General features: G+C 33.3%; 1 protein-coding gene and 1 non-coding gene across 2 annotated transcripts in view; one reads left to right on the top strand and one right to left on the bottom strand.

Annotated features, from left to right (window-relative positions):
• LOC126837473 (15-hydroxyprostaglandin dehydrogenase [NAD(+)]-like) overlaps positions 1–15,798 on the top strand; it is a 133,939-nt gene that overhangs the window by 31,382 nt on the left and 86,759 nt on the right. The window lies entirely within an intron of this gene.
• Positions 5,650–5,723, bottom strand: Trnat-agu (transfer RNA threonine (anticodon AGU)). The gene has a single exon. It is a non-coding gene; the product is annotated as a tRNA-Thr (tRNA).

Raw genomic sequence — 15,798 nt, 5'->3', positions numbered from 1 at the left:
TTAAATGCCCCATCAGTATAAAAGATTTAACTCCACAAGAAGCTGCTAAAATGAAAAAAATTAAGTACTTGGTGGTAAATAAAAACGGAGACATTGAACTAAAACGTACACAAAGGCAATACTGTTATTTTGTGGTTTGGACTCCTAAAGGCGAGTTGGTCCATCTTAAGAGTTAAAATTATTATTAATTATATAAAATGAGTCAGTGATATGTAATATAATATTGTAACATTAACTATCTTATTTACTATCGAATTATTTTGGTCAAACTATTTTAATTTTTATAATGCAGGATTATTTATTGAAAAAATTGTTCGCGATGAAAACTTTTGGAACGTAAAAATGGAAGAACAGCTCAAATCATTTTACATGGATCATATGCTTCCCGAATTTGTTAACCCTAAAATAGATTTAACCCTTAAAGTTTATCGCGAAAAATTGTGATTTTTGAAAAACGTGTGAGAGAGAGAGAGAGAGAGAGAGAGATAATATATAAGAACTAAGAACTAAGTTTATCTACACATTAGCATATGTTTTTTTTTTTAAACATGTTTTGTAACGAAAATGATATACGATTTTGAAAAAAAAGCAAATGATCCATAACTCGGTCCCTAGTATTATTATCGAAAAAAAACCTACATTAAACTATAGATCAACTCTTAATCTTGAATTTTGTTCATAGGTAAATATGCGCTAAAACTGCTCAGTTCACGTGGAACTTGCATCTTCTAACACATGTTTTACGCGTTGAAAAAAGATGTAACACCGTTGTAATCATAGACCTATAAAGAAATGGACTGATAGTAGAGCGAGAGGTCCGAATATCGACATCGTTAAAAAGAGACAGAGAGAGTTGTTAGGTTGGTCATGGGAGAAATAATATTATCATGGAGAAATAGTAATATGATAATACCCGATAACAACATTTTTATATTAAAATGTTTTTATGTTTTTATTGAATTTTAATTATCATTTAATTATTATACGTTAAGTGAAAGTCAGCCGAAAAATCGAATAAGGTCCCACTTAACAAAAACCATTAATTTCAAAAATCAGTAAAATGTATTATTCCTTTTTTATATTTTTTTATTATGATTATTACCTATTATTATTTATTATTATTTTTTGTATAATTATTAAACTCTGCGATTTTTTTATTATTATTATTACCCGTTATTATTTTTTGTATTATTATTAAACTTTGCGATTTTTTTTTAATATTTTTATATATATATTAGTCGTAATTTGAAAAAGAAACAAATAAGTAGTGATTTAACAATACCTAGTGAATTTGTTTAAACTCAATGCAGATCTGTGATACAACAAGTTGTCTATTGAGTTTGTAACTATTTTTCAAAACATACTTACACGTTTTATAAGAAATAAAACGAAATGTTCATTGATAAATTTTTTTAATGAAATTGTAATGGTTTTTAAGTATTTATTAACAATATACTATACATATCTACTTAAAACAATACATCATACGAAAGTATTGGATACCCGACAAAATAATGAAATACATATCTTTAAATGCTTTACAACTTCGCATAACACGATGAAAAATAATAATTAAATATGATTTAATTATTATATACATGTATTTCCATTTGGTGTATTGTCATATATATATATATATGAATTATTATTATTCCATGTCTTTTCAATTTTTATTCCATGGACAACCTAACAAGTCTATCTATCTCTTTCTAACGTTGTTCATAACGCGGCAGTATAGGCGGGGTGTGTGGGAGGCGCAGTCCATATCTTTATAGGTCTATGGTTGTAATCCGTCCAGCAATGATTTTATTTAGGCTAGCTCTTCAAAATATTATTTTGTCGATTATGTATTTTCTTAGTAATAAAAAACAATTTGACCGTCACCGCAGCTGATAAGAGTGGCGCTGTCACGGAAATACAACGGCACGCACACTAATGTTGGTTTACACACTAACACAAGAACAGACACTTTCGAAAAATATTGCCTATACAAAACTCCTTAAAAATGGTCGGTATCCAGGGGCCTCAAGGATACTTTAAGAGTGAATTTGTCAAACGTTCCAAGTGCCAAAGTATAAAAACTGGACTTTAAAATATGATTTATATTTCACGCTTTACGGGAAACAATTTTGTATGTTTGTCAGGTGAGGAATTATTATTTATAAAATGCAGCAAAAATATGTTTAAGTGTTTCCGATGTTGAATAACATACAAATCAAATTATAAAGTTCAATCTTTATACTTTGACACTTGGAACAAGTTTTACTCCCTTATTGTTTAAAGACCTAATAGGCACTGCTACAGTGTAAGTAGTGTGGAATTTTAAGTTTTCTTTTGGCAAACAAATGAAAACAAGATTCAACTTGTAGTTGAAATAATAAAATTATTATTGATGACCTTATGATGGGCGGACTATATTATAACGGGTTTAGAATGTACTGGTGATACAACACAACTTTTGAAAATTTTGATAATATACAATCGTTTTCCTGTAGTTAGAAAAAAAAACAGAAATTGTATTACAAACAATAATGAAATGTACCTAAGTTATGTTTATCAGGTAGGTATGGGTTATTGTTAAGTCAAATTTGCGTACACTGCGCCCGCCATATAGCAGCACTAAATGGAACACTCGAAAACACCGGTTCGAATGACTAAAAAACAAAACAAATATTTACACATCTGCAACCTCCGCGTACATTTCTTTAAACGGCCTAAAACTAAATTTTTTACGTACGCTCAATCAATACCGTACTTTCGTCTGCAGCTCTGTGTATGTATCTCTTGCAGTAACAATTAATATTAATTCATTTGTTTTGTTTCCATTAACAATTACTTGTGCTCAATTACCCGCGTCTCGCTGTGTATTGTAAGTACAACGAAAATGGCGGCCCGATTGAAGTGGATCCCGTTGGTTATCGCTGTGCTGGCTTTTGTTAACGTGACGGACTGTGGCATATCGAAGTGTTTTGGCCTAAAGTCATCAAGCAAAAAAACACGACTAGAAGAGACACGTGTAGGAGAGATACGTAAAATAGAGATAGGTGAAAAAGAGACATCAGAAGTAGAGATACGTGAAAAAAAGATACGTGAAGAAGAGGCACGTGCACTAGGCCCGTACAAACGTATTCTATTGTTTGAGAGAGGACAATTCAAGCGTCTACAGAGGCCGACGGTGTCGCAAGAAGTTCTGAGCCAACATGACTCGGCTTTCATGGCTGCCGAAATTGCTAAAGAAATAAAATGCAACGACGCGTAATACATGTTGTCGTTTCTGCATCTTACAAATCCGCGTTCCTTAAACTTGAGCACTAACGACAAAGTTTATTGGTTATACGAGAACATCAACGCCGCTTATCCGGGATGGGCGACAAAAATGTTGGTGACCGCGTTCAACATCGCCCAGAACGACATCGAAATGGACGTGTCGTGGCTGGTGTACTTGTACGTCATGCGGATAGAATCATACGCGGTCAATGACATGGTGTCCGCGTACAGTAAGATGTATGAGGTGCTATCTAGCACGATGTTGGAGAACGGTTGCACGATGTTCTTTCTGGAGACCTCTGCGAAGAAATTCCCTGAGTACGTGGCTGACATGAAACGGTCGGAACTGCTTGAATTTTCGGCGAACTGGACTGAGTTGTGGAAACTTATGCGCAAGTATTGGTCCGACTTGTGTGTGAACTCCAGTCTTGGCTACTTTCTAGAGAACCACGGTACTTCTAGTTCGGTACCAGGCGTTCAGCCTTTGACCGAACAACATTTGACCTTGAAACTGCTGTTTTTGAACGACGTGTTCAGTAGCAAGTATGCAGTAGGTGCTACTCTGCTAACGGGATTCAAAGTGTTGGAAAACGGAGATGGATTTGTCAATTACCTGAATGAAAAATTCAACGAGTTCAAATCCGGCACGCCGACTTTTGGAAAGTACGTCTTGTCGCTTTTGGACTTCCACAAACACGTGATGTTAGCGTTCGACACGATGATGTTGCGAATCTTTTATGATTTCTTGGAGAAGTTGAAAAGTACAAATACGAACAACTGGGACGAACAGCTCAAACGATTTTTCACGCCCTACAACGATTGGTGTGTTTTTTTCCATTTGCCGGAAAATAGTCGTCTCTACGATAGCGAAACACTATTGCCCAAAAAGTATTCCGTGGGAGGAATTGCAGCAGTTGCCGATTTACAGCGACTGGTGATCGAAAAATTGAAAAAAAACCACAGCTCTACAACTATCGACTCAGACAACCACACGCCCGAATCGTTACAGAGGATCGAAATCGATGAACACTGGCTAATCAATACCGCGCTAAAAGAAAATATTGAGCATCCCACGTTCAATGCCTCGTTGGAGTTTCCCACTAAAACGGCAATTTTGTGCACCGAAGTCTTGATCAGGTTTATCAAAAATATATTAAACGGTGTCCATTACAGAGCGATTCAATCGTTAGTCAAGCTGAGTACATCGAAACATTTGGAGCGATTTTAAGTTCGTAGATAACTGTACATTATTAATTTACTCTACATTAAATCATCGTCCTATGCTTTTGGTTGTGTTGATAATATGTACTATATAAATATCGAACTTGTTTAATAAAAATACTTTTAAAAAACTTTATGCACAGAACGATATATTTACACTCATCAATACACTGTAAAAATGTTAACACAAGAATCGAAGTACATACTTCATTTAGGCTTATGTATTAAAAAATAAAGTATAGAAAGAATAATTTGTTACTACAGTTGTGAATCATGAAGACATGCCATGATTCCATATTGTTAATTATTATACACTGTTAATTTCTTTATAAATCAATAAATAATAATATTTATTGATATCCAAAATTATTATAGTTTTATCCTAAACTCCCAGTTTCCATCTCTCGATGGACATACCTAGATGTAGATACTTCGATAATGGACCAAATGTGTCGAAACTTGCTGCGTATTATTTTTTAAGACATAGATTAAAAAATTGGGCAACTTTGTTATTATGTTTTATCTAAAATTATATTACGAGATGCACACACCGTGATTTTTTTTACAATATAAGTAAACAAAATTATATAGGTTAAAAAAGTGTTTTTAAAGTGTTTAAAGGATGACAATAAACTCAAATATACACAAATATTAAGTTAAAACAGTTTTAGTTACTAATTTTTAAAGCTCCTGGGTCGTATTAACATATTTGTTGTAATGCATACATCATTATTATGAATTCTTACATGACACTGTTATTTTAATTTTGTGAAATTCATAAAACCTCTAAGCTTTGATGAAACTACTTCTAATTGACATCTTAAATACTAATGAGTATGAATGATGTTAATCAGATTTGTAAAAACTAAGTATTATAAATGTATTATGATAACTTATGCACTTTTATACTATTTTTATTATAATTTTTTTTTATATAATCTTTGATCTATGATGTTTATAAAATCACTACACGTTTCATTTTAGTTGTAAGCAATACCCGAAAGGGCACGCTTAATTTAAAAGAGGCGCCTCTATTTACATAATCGGGAAACCCCCTCAGAAAGGGTTATAAATAGGCAATAATATATACAACAAATGATTACAGTAATAGGAGTAGAAAAATTGGAGAAAAAAAATACAAAATCATTTTCAACTGACAAAAGGCACTGGAGAGATTCGAACTCTCGATCTCCTGTTTACTAGACAGGCGCTTTAACCAACTAAGCCACAGCGCCGTTGACGACAAAGGGGTTGCAATTCTGGCTTATAAGCGCCTCCCTCACAGCAGTGGCTGTTGTAAGTTCATCTTGCTTTTTAGTTTCTTCTTTTGATAAATTAAATTAAATATGTACACCGGACTCAAAATATGGTCCAATTTACGAATTTATCCAATTTATGAAAAAAAATAGCGTAAAAATAACAAAAACCTAATTGTACTAAATATTAAATACATAAAATTTTAATACAGTTTTGGATGTTATTGGCCTAAAACCATCCTGGCCAATCAAATCTGGGTCTGGTAAGCTAAGTTAGAAACATACCCTTTAACAAATAAAAGTGTAGCGTTCTTTTGAATTCAAATGGTGTCCATCAAAGTATTTCAATAGGCACGAATGTTTATTTTAGCTAAAATATGCAATTGTTTAATAGGTAATAGAAATATTTTTAATATGTAGATGACTGGCATGATGAATTAATGAATCACAGAGAATGTTTTATAGTGAAACCGTCAATTGTTGCACATAAAATAAACCGGATTAATCTTAAAAATTAATTTTAGCTTCGATGCATAGCGGCGAAGGTATTGGTTTTACTCTGATGTTTGTTTTTTTTTATCTGTGTACACTGTGATTTTATTCAATTTTATCACTTTTATTTATAATAATTCCTGTAGACCTGTGACCTCTCCGTCTCCTCGTTGCTTTGATTCCATTATGCCTATACTCTACTGTACTGGTCTTCTCGGATAAAATCACTTTCAAATTAACGCTTTGACGCTTATTTGTAAATACAGAACCTCAATTTAAAACTTTCTAACTATGCTGGTTTATACTGTGCTTGGTTTGGACTGTACTGGCTTGAAAATACTAACTACCGATTTGCATCGAAGCGTTTATTCGAAAGTGATTTTATCACTGGTTTTTTTAATACAGTTTTATTTATTATAATTAGGGAAAAAATCGATAAAAAATGAGTATCTGTAAAATATAATAACTTTTTATAACAAAAATTAAACCATATCTATCCCTTGCCCTACAAAGTACATATTTATAAATCCTTAACTACATACGTTAACTTTAAGGATTGTCATAGTTTATTTTATCACTATCCTAAAAAGCTAGTAATATTATTTTAGTTATCCTCATTTTTATAGTATTTGTTTTATCAACTTTTTTTTTTAAATAAGAATCCATAAAATTCAGTATATTCAAGATTATTAAGGATATTCGAAGAGTGAATTTGTCAAACGTTCCAAGTGCCATGTTTGTCAAGTGAGGAATAATTATTTATAAATGCAGCAAAAATATGTTTGAGTGTTTCCGGTTTTGAATAAAATACAAATCAAATTATGTTGAAATGTAATTAATATTCTAAGGTAGTTTTAATGTGATTAGTTTAGTATGTCGAGGAAGACACTATTGTAAGTGAAATCTTAGAAAGTATTTTGTATAAATTGATTTAACCTAGATTTATGATATAAATACCTTTGTATGTGGACAAGGGGACACACTCGTTCCACAGCTACTATTTTGTTAATGTGCTTGTTACTTTTGACTTATACATATATCTATATTGTATTGTTATTATTGGTTTAACTTGTGTCTATAATATTAACTCTATTATTACTCAAAGTGTTTGTTTGTTATTTCTTTTGTGTTCCACTACAATTAATCTCAACAGGTTATTGGCCCAGACCACGATACTCAAAAGTCAAACATCGAATACTGACCAATACATACTTACTGACTAAAGGTAATATATCTTGGTACAGACAATTGTACAGTTCGATCGACGTCATGGAAGATTCGGTCAAGATTACTAAGTTGTCCAGTGCAGAAAGATGGCTGTTATGGAAATTCCAAATAAGGGTCATTGTGAACAGTTTTGACCTGGAAGGAATACTTAGCGGAGAAATACCAAAACCAAGGTTAGTCAAAACATCCACTGAAACAGAAGAACAAGCACGGGCGAGGTGTGCTAATGAAATATCTGCATGGCGAAGGGCAGACGGAAAATGCCAAAAGATAATTGTAACGTCAGTGGATGATGGACCGTTACAATGTTTAATTAATTGTCAAACCGCCAATGAAATGTGGAATAAGTTGCTGAGTGTCTACGAGCAAAAAACAGAGACAAGTGTACATTTACTACAAAATAAATTTTTTAGTTACAGTAAAAGTTCCTCTGATGATATATCGACCCACATAAGTAAATTTCAAAATTTACGGAACCAACTCAACTCACTAGGAGAAAATATCTCGGAAGGGATGTTAATAATCAAAATTTTAATGACTCTACCATCGACTTACAAACATTTTTACAGCGCTTGGGATAGTGTTCCTGTGGCGAGTAAAAATCTAAATGTTCTAACATCTAGGTTACTTATAGAAGAATCCAGAATGCAACAGGTTAGTTCAGGGGTTGAAGCAGAAGAAAATAATGCTTTGACTGCCAGAAAGTTTCAAAAGAAATTTTCTAAGAAGCCGAGTGGTGAGAAGTCAGTTGAACAAAAATTCAGTAAACAAAATACTGGTACTAAAAAGGTAGGTCCCTGTTTTTATTGTCAAAAACCAGGTCATTTTAAAAGGGACTGCAGAAAGTACAAAAAGGATCAAGAGGGTGCGAAATCCGATTCTTCAAATTCAAGTTCAACAGGGCAAGCCTTCTATAGTGAATTATTATTCACGGAAAAAGAAGAGGATCAATGGTTTCTCGACAGTGGAGCAACTGACCATATGACAGGACATATGGAATGGTTTTGTGAGTACAAACAATTTGATTCACCAGCAAAAGTAACAATCGGGGATGGATCAGTTTTGTTGGCAGAAGGTTCTGGGAGAATTAATATATCTTGTCAAGTTAAAAACAAAACGTACGAAAATTATTTATCAAATGTGTTGTATGTAAAAGACTTAAAGTTTAATTTATTTAGTTGTGGTGCAGCACTAGATAAGGGATTAATAATGAAGTCTGACAGTAAAATGTGCGTTTTCTTGAAGAATAACAAAGTTGTTTGCGAAGGTAAACGCAACAACGGTTTATATCATTTAAAAATAAAAGTATTGCAGGTTTCTACAGACGTGACATTGACAGGCAATACAAATGATTCAATTAAAAATATTGAAGCGAATGCAACAGCAGTGATGGCTGATTCAATACGTGTTTGGCATAAAAAATTGGCTTATCAAAATATCGGGTATGTAAGAACGTGTTTGTTAAAACATAATATACAGGTACCAGACAAAGACGACACTTTTCAATGCGATGACTGTATAATTGGCAAACAATCGAGAATGTCATTCAAAACCAAGACAAATATTTCACGAAATATAGGTGATTTAATTTATGCAGACCTATGCGGACCGATTCAAAAGAAATCGAAAGGCGGGTCAAGGTATTTTCTACTATGTAAAGACGATTACTGTAGATTTCGTACGGTATATTTTTTGAAACATAAAAGTGAAGTGAAAAATAAACTTAAGTTATTTATAAAAAGTTTTAAAACAGGTTCAGGTTTTAAGATAAAGGCGATTCAGACAGATAATGGTACTGAATTTTTAAATGATGATGTAACTAGAATATTTCAGACATTTGGGATACAACATCGGAAGACTCAAATTTACTCTTCTCCTCAAAATGGAAAAATCGAGAGAGAAAACAGAACAATTATGGATTCTGCGAGAACAATGATTCATGCTAATAAAATGGATTTATCATTTTGGGCTGAAGCAGTTAATACGGCAGTATACACGATAAATCTAACTGGTAAAAGTTCTGTGGAAGGTAAGTGTCCATATGAATTATTTTATAATAAAATGCCAGATATAAAACATCTGAGAGTATTTGGGACAAAAGTGTTCACACATATTCCAAAAGAGAAACGTCAAAAATTGGATCCTAGAAGTGAATCAGGTATTTTCGTAGGGTACTCAATTGACAAGAAAGGATATCGTGTATATTTAGAACAAAAACGAATTATAATTGATTCTAGGGATGTCATATTTAAAAACGAACGTCACAATACTGTTGATGTATCATTATATGAAAGTGATTTAGATATTCAACACGATACTTCACAACGACCAGTAGCGGACGAGTCAGAACGTGAAGAACCACGTTACGACTTACGTGACCGGGGTCAACTACGAAAACCTGACAGATACGCCGCATATACAGCGAAAGGTGTGGAACCAATAAATTATTATGATGCGATCAATGGTGAAAACAGTCATGAATGGACAGAAGCCATGAATGACGAGTTAAATTCACTTGCTGTAAATAATACTTGGCAGTTAGTAGACAGACCGACAGACAAAAATATTTTAAATAATTCTTGGGTATACAAGGTTAAATATGCGAGCAACGGAGATGTTGAACGTTATAAAGCTAGGCTAGTAATAAATGGATCGAGGCAGCAATACGGTATAGATTATAATGAGACATTCTCACCTGTAGTTCGTTTTGAGTCTATTAGGGCACTTTTAGCAGTCGCAGCCAAAGAAAAATTGAAATTAAAACAATTTGACATAAAGACAGCATTTTTGAATGGGGTTCTTGAGGAACTAATTTACATGTCTCAACCAGTGGGGTATGATGATAAATCAGGCCGAGTATGTAAATTAAACAAGAGTCTTTATGGATTGAAACAAAGTTCACGATGTTGGAATCAAAAATTTACAGATTTTTTATTGCGCTTTAATCTAACACAAAGCACAGCAGACCCTTGTGTATTTATAAATCATGACGGTAATGATAAGATAATATTGGGTATATATGTAGATGACGGATTAGTTATGTCAAATAGTTCATCTAAGATTCAGTCTTTATTATCAACTTTACAACAGGAATTTGAGGTCAAAAGTAATGATTTAGATTATTTCCTTGGGATACAAATAAGAAAATTAAACGATGGATCGTTAATACTTCATCAATCAAATTATGCTTTTAACATAGTTAGACGTTTTAATATGCAAGACGCAAAAGAGTTGGCGATTCCATTCGACAGGGCAACGGCATTAGAAACAGAATCAAAACCAATTGGTAAGGATGTGCCATATCGACAAGCGGTCGGATGTTTATTATTCTTATCACAAGTAACCAGACCGGACTTGAGTTATGCTGTCAGCTACGTGAGTAGATATTTATCCAATCCAACGGTAGCTCACTGGATTATGGTAAAACGAATTATTCGTTACATAAACAAAACGATTGATTTTGGATTGTACTATAAAACTGAAAATAACTCAGATTTTAGTGTCTATACAGATGCAGATTTTGCTGGAGATGTCCAGACAAGAAGGTCAACGTCAGGCAACCTTTTTATGCTAGGTTCTTCTACAATAGCATGGCAATCTCAAAGGCAATCAACAGTAAGTTTAAGTTCATGTGATGCTGAATACATTTCTGCGGCAGAATCAGTAAAAGGGATCATTTGGTTTAAACGTTTATTACAGGAAATCACTAATAATGAATGTATTCAACCAATATTATATATAGATAATCAAAGTGCTTTTCGTTTAGTTAAGAATGCAGAGTTTCACAAACGAACTAAACATATTGATGTCAGACATCACTTCATTCGTGAGAAGTATGAAGATGGAGTGTTTCAACTTCAATACAAGGAGACAAAGGATCAGTTGGCAGATATCTTCACCAAACCATTGCCAAAGGAACGATTCGAGATGATCAGATCAGCTATGAATATCCACAACTGGTTTCAAGTGTGTTGGGACAATAGTTAATTAAGGAAAATATTAATTGAGGGAGAGTGTTGAAATGTAATTAATATTCTAAGGTAGTTTTAATGTGATTAGTTTAGTATGTCGAGGAAGACACTATTGTATGTGAAATCTTAGAAAGTATTTTGTATGAATTGATTTAACCTAGATTTATGATATAAATACCTTTGTATGTGGACAAGGGGGCACACTCGTTCCACAGCTACTATTTTGTTAATGTGCTTGTTACTTTTGACTTATACATATATCTATATTGTATTGTTATTATTGGTTTAACTTGTGTCTATAATATTAACTCTATTATTACTCAAAGTATTTGTTTGTTATTTCTTTTGTGTTCCACTACAATTAATCTCAACAAATTATATAGTTAAATTTTACACTTTGGCACTTGGAACGTTTGACAAATTTACTCTTCATTTAGATACTCGGTTTATTCAGAATAATGTGTACTTAGATGAATCAACGCCAAAATAATTTTAATATAATTAAACCAGAGTATTATTAAGTTTTTTTTTTAATCTCAAAATTTTATTTTTTTAAAAAGGAAGAATACAAATTAATTTTGTATGTTGTATTATGCTCTTATGTTATTCTACTAAAACGAAATTTTTTTTAATATTAACAATCCTAAAAATAGATATAAAAAAAGGTGCAGAAATCATTGTTCATTCTCAATATAAGCATCTATCAAATATCGCTCACTATCATATAGAATCATAAATTCATATTCACTTGCAAACTATGTAAGTATAATAATCATATTAAAACTATACTAGATATGTTCACATTTGAAACATTTGTACACATTTGTATATAATATAATAGCGTTGTTACCGCTTATCATTTTAAAAATATTATTTAAAATTAGATTACGTTAACTAATTATTGAAATAAGATAACAACGATATACTAATTCAAATATGTATTGGGCCAATATATTATATAATTCAATCAAACACTTGAACAATATAATAAATAAATAATCATTTAAATGAGCATTGAGATAATATAAAAAATATGATAATCATGAGTATTACAACAGAAACCGTAATAACTAGTATTAAATTAAAATTAAAATAAATTAATGATTTACCTAAGGATATGGTTATATGGATGGTTTCACCCACGCGACGCACCTTTGGGGTCTGTAAATAATTAGCTATTTTACAATAAAAAGAACAGGTGTGACCCCCCAATGGAACGATGGTTACTAAGACAGCACGGATGAAAAAACGCCAACTGACGGATGTTCTGGGTAATACTAATGCCGACTTTTCGGCATTAACAACAAATGCAAAAAAGAGCGATACGATTGCCGACTTTTCAGAGTTGATAAACAAGTACAAAAATACACTGTTACATTTCAAACGTATTGGCGCGAACAAGCGTTACACACTAAATAAAGATTTTATGCTTTTTCCACAATAGAGGGGCTAGGGATACAAATGTATTGGTACTACAATACAGCTTTTGATCATTTTGAAAATATACACTTGTTTTCCTGTAGTTACAAAAAAAAAACCAGATATTGTATTACAAACAATAATCAAATGTACCTAAATTATGTTTATCAGGTAGGTATGGGTTATTGTAAAGTCGCATTTGCGTGTACTGCTCCCTTCATGTAGCAGCCGTAAATAATAAAAAAAATATTTACTTATCTGAAACCTCCGCGTATATTTATTTAAACGGCTTGAAACTAAACACTAAATTATACTACGTACGCTCAGACAATACCGTACTATCGTTAGTAGCTCTGTGTATGTATCTCTTGCAGTAACAATTAATGTAATTTCTTTTGTTTTGTTTCCATTAACAATTTCTTGTGCTCAATTATCCGCGTCTCGCTGTGTATTGTAAGCATAACGAAAATGGCGGCCCGATTGAAGTGGATCCCGTTGGTTATCACTGTGCTGGCTTTTGTTAACGTGACGGACTGTGGCATATCGAAGTGTTGTGGCCTAAAGTCATCAAGCAAAAAAACACGACTAGAAGAGACACGTGTAGGAGAGATACGTAAAATAGAGATAGGTGAAAAAGAGACATCAGAAGTAGAGATACGTGAAAAAAAGATACGTGAAGAAGAGGCACGTGCACTAGGCCCGTACAAACGTATTCTATTGTTTGAGAGAGGACAATTCAAGCGTCTACAGAGGCCGACGGTGTCGCAAGAAGTTCTGAGCCAACATGACTCGGCTTTCATGGCTGCCGAAATTGCTAAAGAAATAAAATGCAACGACGCGTACTACATGATGTCGTTCCTGCATCTTACAAATCCGTATTCCGTAAATTTGAGCAATATCGACAAAGTGTATTGGTTGTACGAGAACATCAACGCCGCTTATCCGGGATGGGCGACAAAAATGTTGGTGACCGCGTTCAACATCGCCCAGAACGACATCGAAATGGACGTGTCGTGGCTGGTGTACTTGTACGTCATGCGGATAGAATCATACGCGGTCAATGACATTGTGCCCGCGTACAGAGAGATGTATGAGGTGCTATCTAGCACGATGTTGGAGAACGGTTGCACGATGTTCTTTCTGGAGACCTCTGCGAAGAAATTCCCTGAGTACGTGGCTGACATGAAACGGTCGGAACTGCTTGAATTTTCGGCGAACTGGACTGAGTTGTGGGAACTTATGCGCAAGTATTGGTCCGACTTGTGTGTGAACTCCAGTCTTGGCTACTTTCTAGAGAACAACGGTACTTCTAGTTCGGTACCAGGCGTTCAGCCTTTGACCGAACAACATTTGACCTTGAAACTGCTGTTTTTGAACGACGTGTTCAGTAGCACGTATGCAAAAGGTGCTACTCTGCTAACGGGATTCAAAGTGTTGGAAAACGGAGATGGATTCGTCAATTACCTAAATAAAAAATTCAAAGAGTTCAAATCCGGCAGGCCGACTTTTGGAAAGTACGTCTTGTCGCTTTTGGACTTCCACAAACACGTGATGTTAGCGTTCGACACGATGATGTTGCGAATATTTTATGATTTCTTGGAGAAGTTGAAAAGTACAAATACGAACAACTGGGACGAACAGCTCAAACGATTTTTCACGCCCTACAACGATTGGTGTGTTTTTTTCCATTTGCCGGAAAATAGTCGTCTCTACAATAGCGAAACACTATTGCCCAAAAAGTATTCCGTGGGAGGAATTGCAGCAGTTGCCGATTTACAGCGACTGGTGATCGAAAAATTGAAGGAAAACCACAGCTCTACAACTATCGACTCAGACAACCACACGCCCGAATCGTTACAGAGGATCGAAATCGATGAACACTGGCTAATCAATACCGCGCTAAAAGAAAATATTGAGCATCCCACGTTCAATGCCTCGTTGGAGTTTCCCACTAAAACGGCAATTTTGTGCACCGAAGTCTTGATCGGGTTTATCAAAAATATATTAAACGGTGTCCATTACAGAGCGATTCAATCGTTAGTCAAGCTGAGTACATCGAAACATTTGGAGCGATTTGAAGTTCGTTGATAACTGTACATTATTAATTTACTCTAAATTAAACCATCGTCCTATGCTTTTGGTTGTATTGATAATATGTACTATATAAATATCGAACTTGTTTAATAAAAATACTTTTAAACAACCTTATGCACAGAACGATATATTTACACTCTTAAATACACTGTAAAAATGTTAACACAAGAATCGAAGTACATACTTCATTTAGGCTTATGTATTAAAAAATAAAATATACAGAGAATAATTTGTTACTACAGTTGTGAATCATGAAGACATGCCATGATTCCATATTGTTAATTATTATACACTGTTAATTTCTTTATAAATCAATAAATAATAATATTTATTGATATCCAAAATTATTGTAGTTTTATCCTAAACTCCCAGTTTCCATCTCTCGATGGACATACCTAGATGTAGATACTTCGATAATGGACCAAATGTGTCGAAACTTGCTGCGTATTATTTTTTAAGACATAGATTAAAAAATTGGGCATTTTTGTTATTATGTTTTATCTAAAATTATATTACGAGATGCACACATCGTGAATTTTTTTTACAATATTAGTAAACAAAGTTATATAGGTTAAAAAAGTGTTTTTTTAAGTGTTTGAAGGATGACAATAACCTCAAATATACACAAATTTTAAGTTAAAACAATTTTAATACTAATTTCCAAAGCTCCTGAATATTAATAAAACTGGGCCGTATTAACTTATTTGCTGTAATCCATACATCAATATTATGAATTTTTCATTGACACTGTTATTTTAATTTTATGAAATTCATAAAACCCCTAAACTTTAATGAAATTACTTCTAACTGACATCTTAAATACTAATGTGTATTTGTGATGTCAAACAGAT

This window comes from Adelges cooleyi, unplaced genomic scaffold (assembly GCF_023614345.1).
Source record: "Adelges cooleyi isolate 19-005CV unplaced genomic scaffold, UGA_ACOO_1.1 ACOO_flye_CR_arks_rails_tigmint_CR_PRNA_249, whole genome shotgun sequence".
Lineage (NCBI taxonomy): Eukaryota > Metazoa > Arthropoda > Insecta > Hemiptera > Adelgidae > Adelges > Adelges cooleyi.
This window is presented reverse-complemented; position numbering and strand designations above follow the sequence as displayed.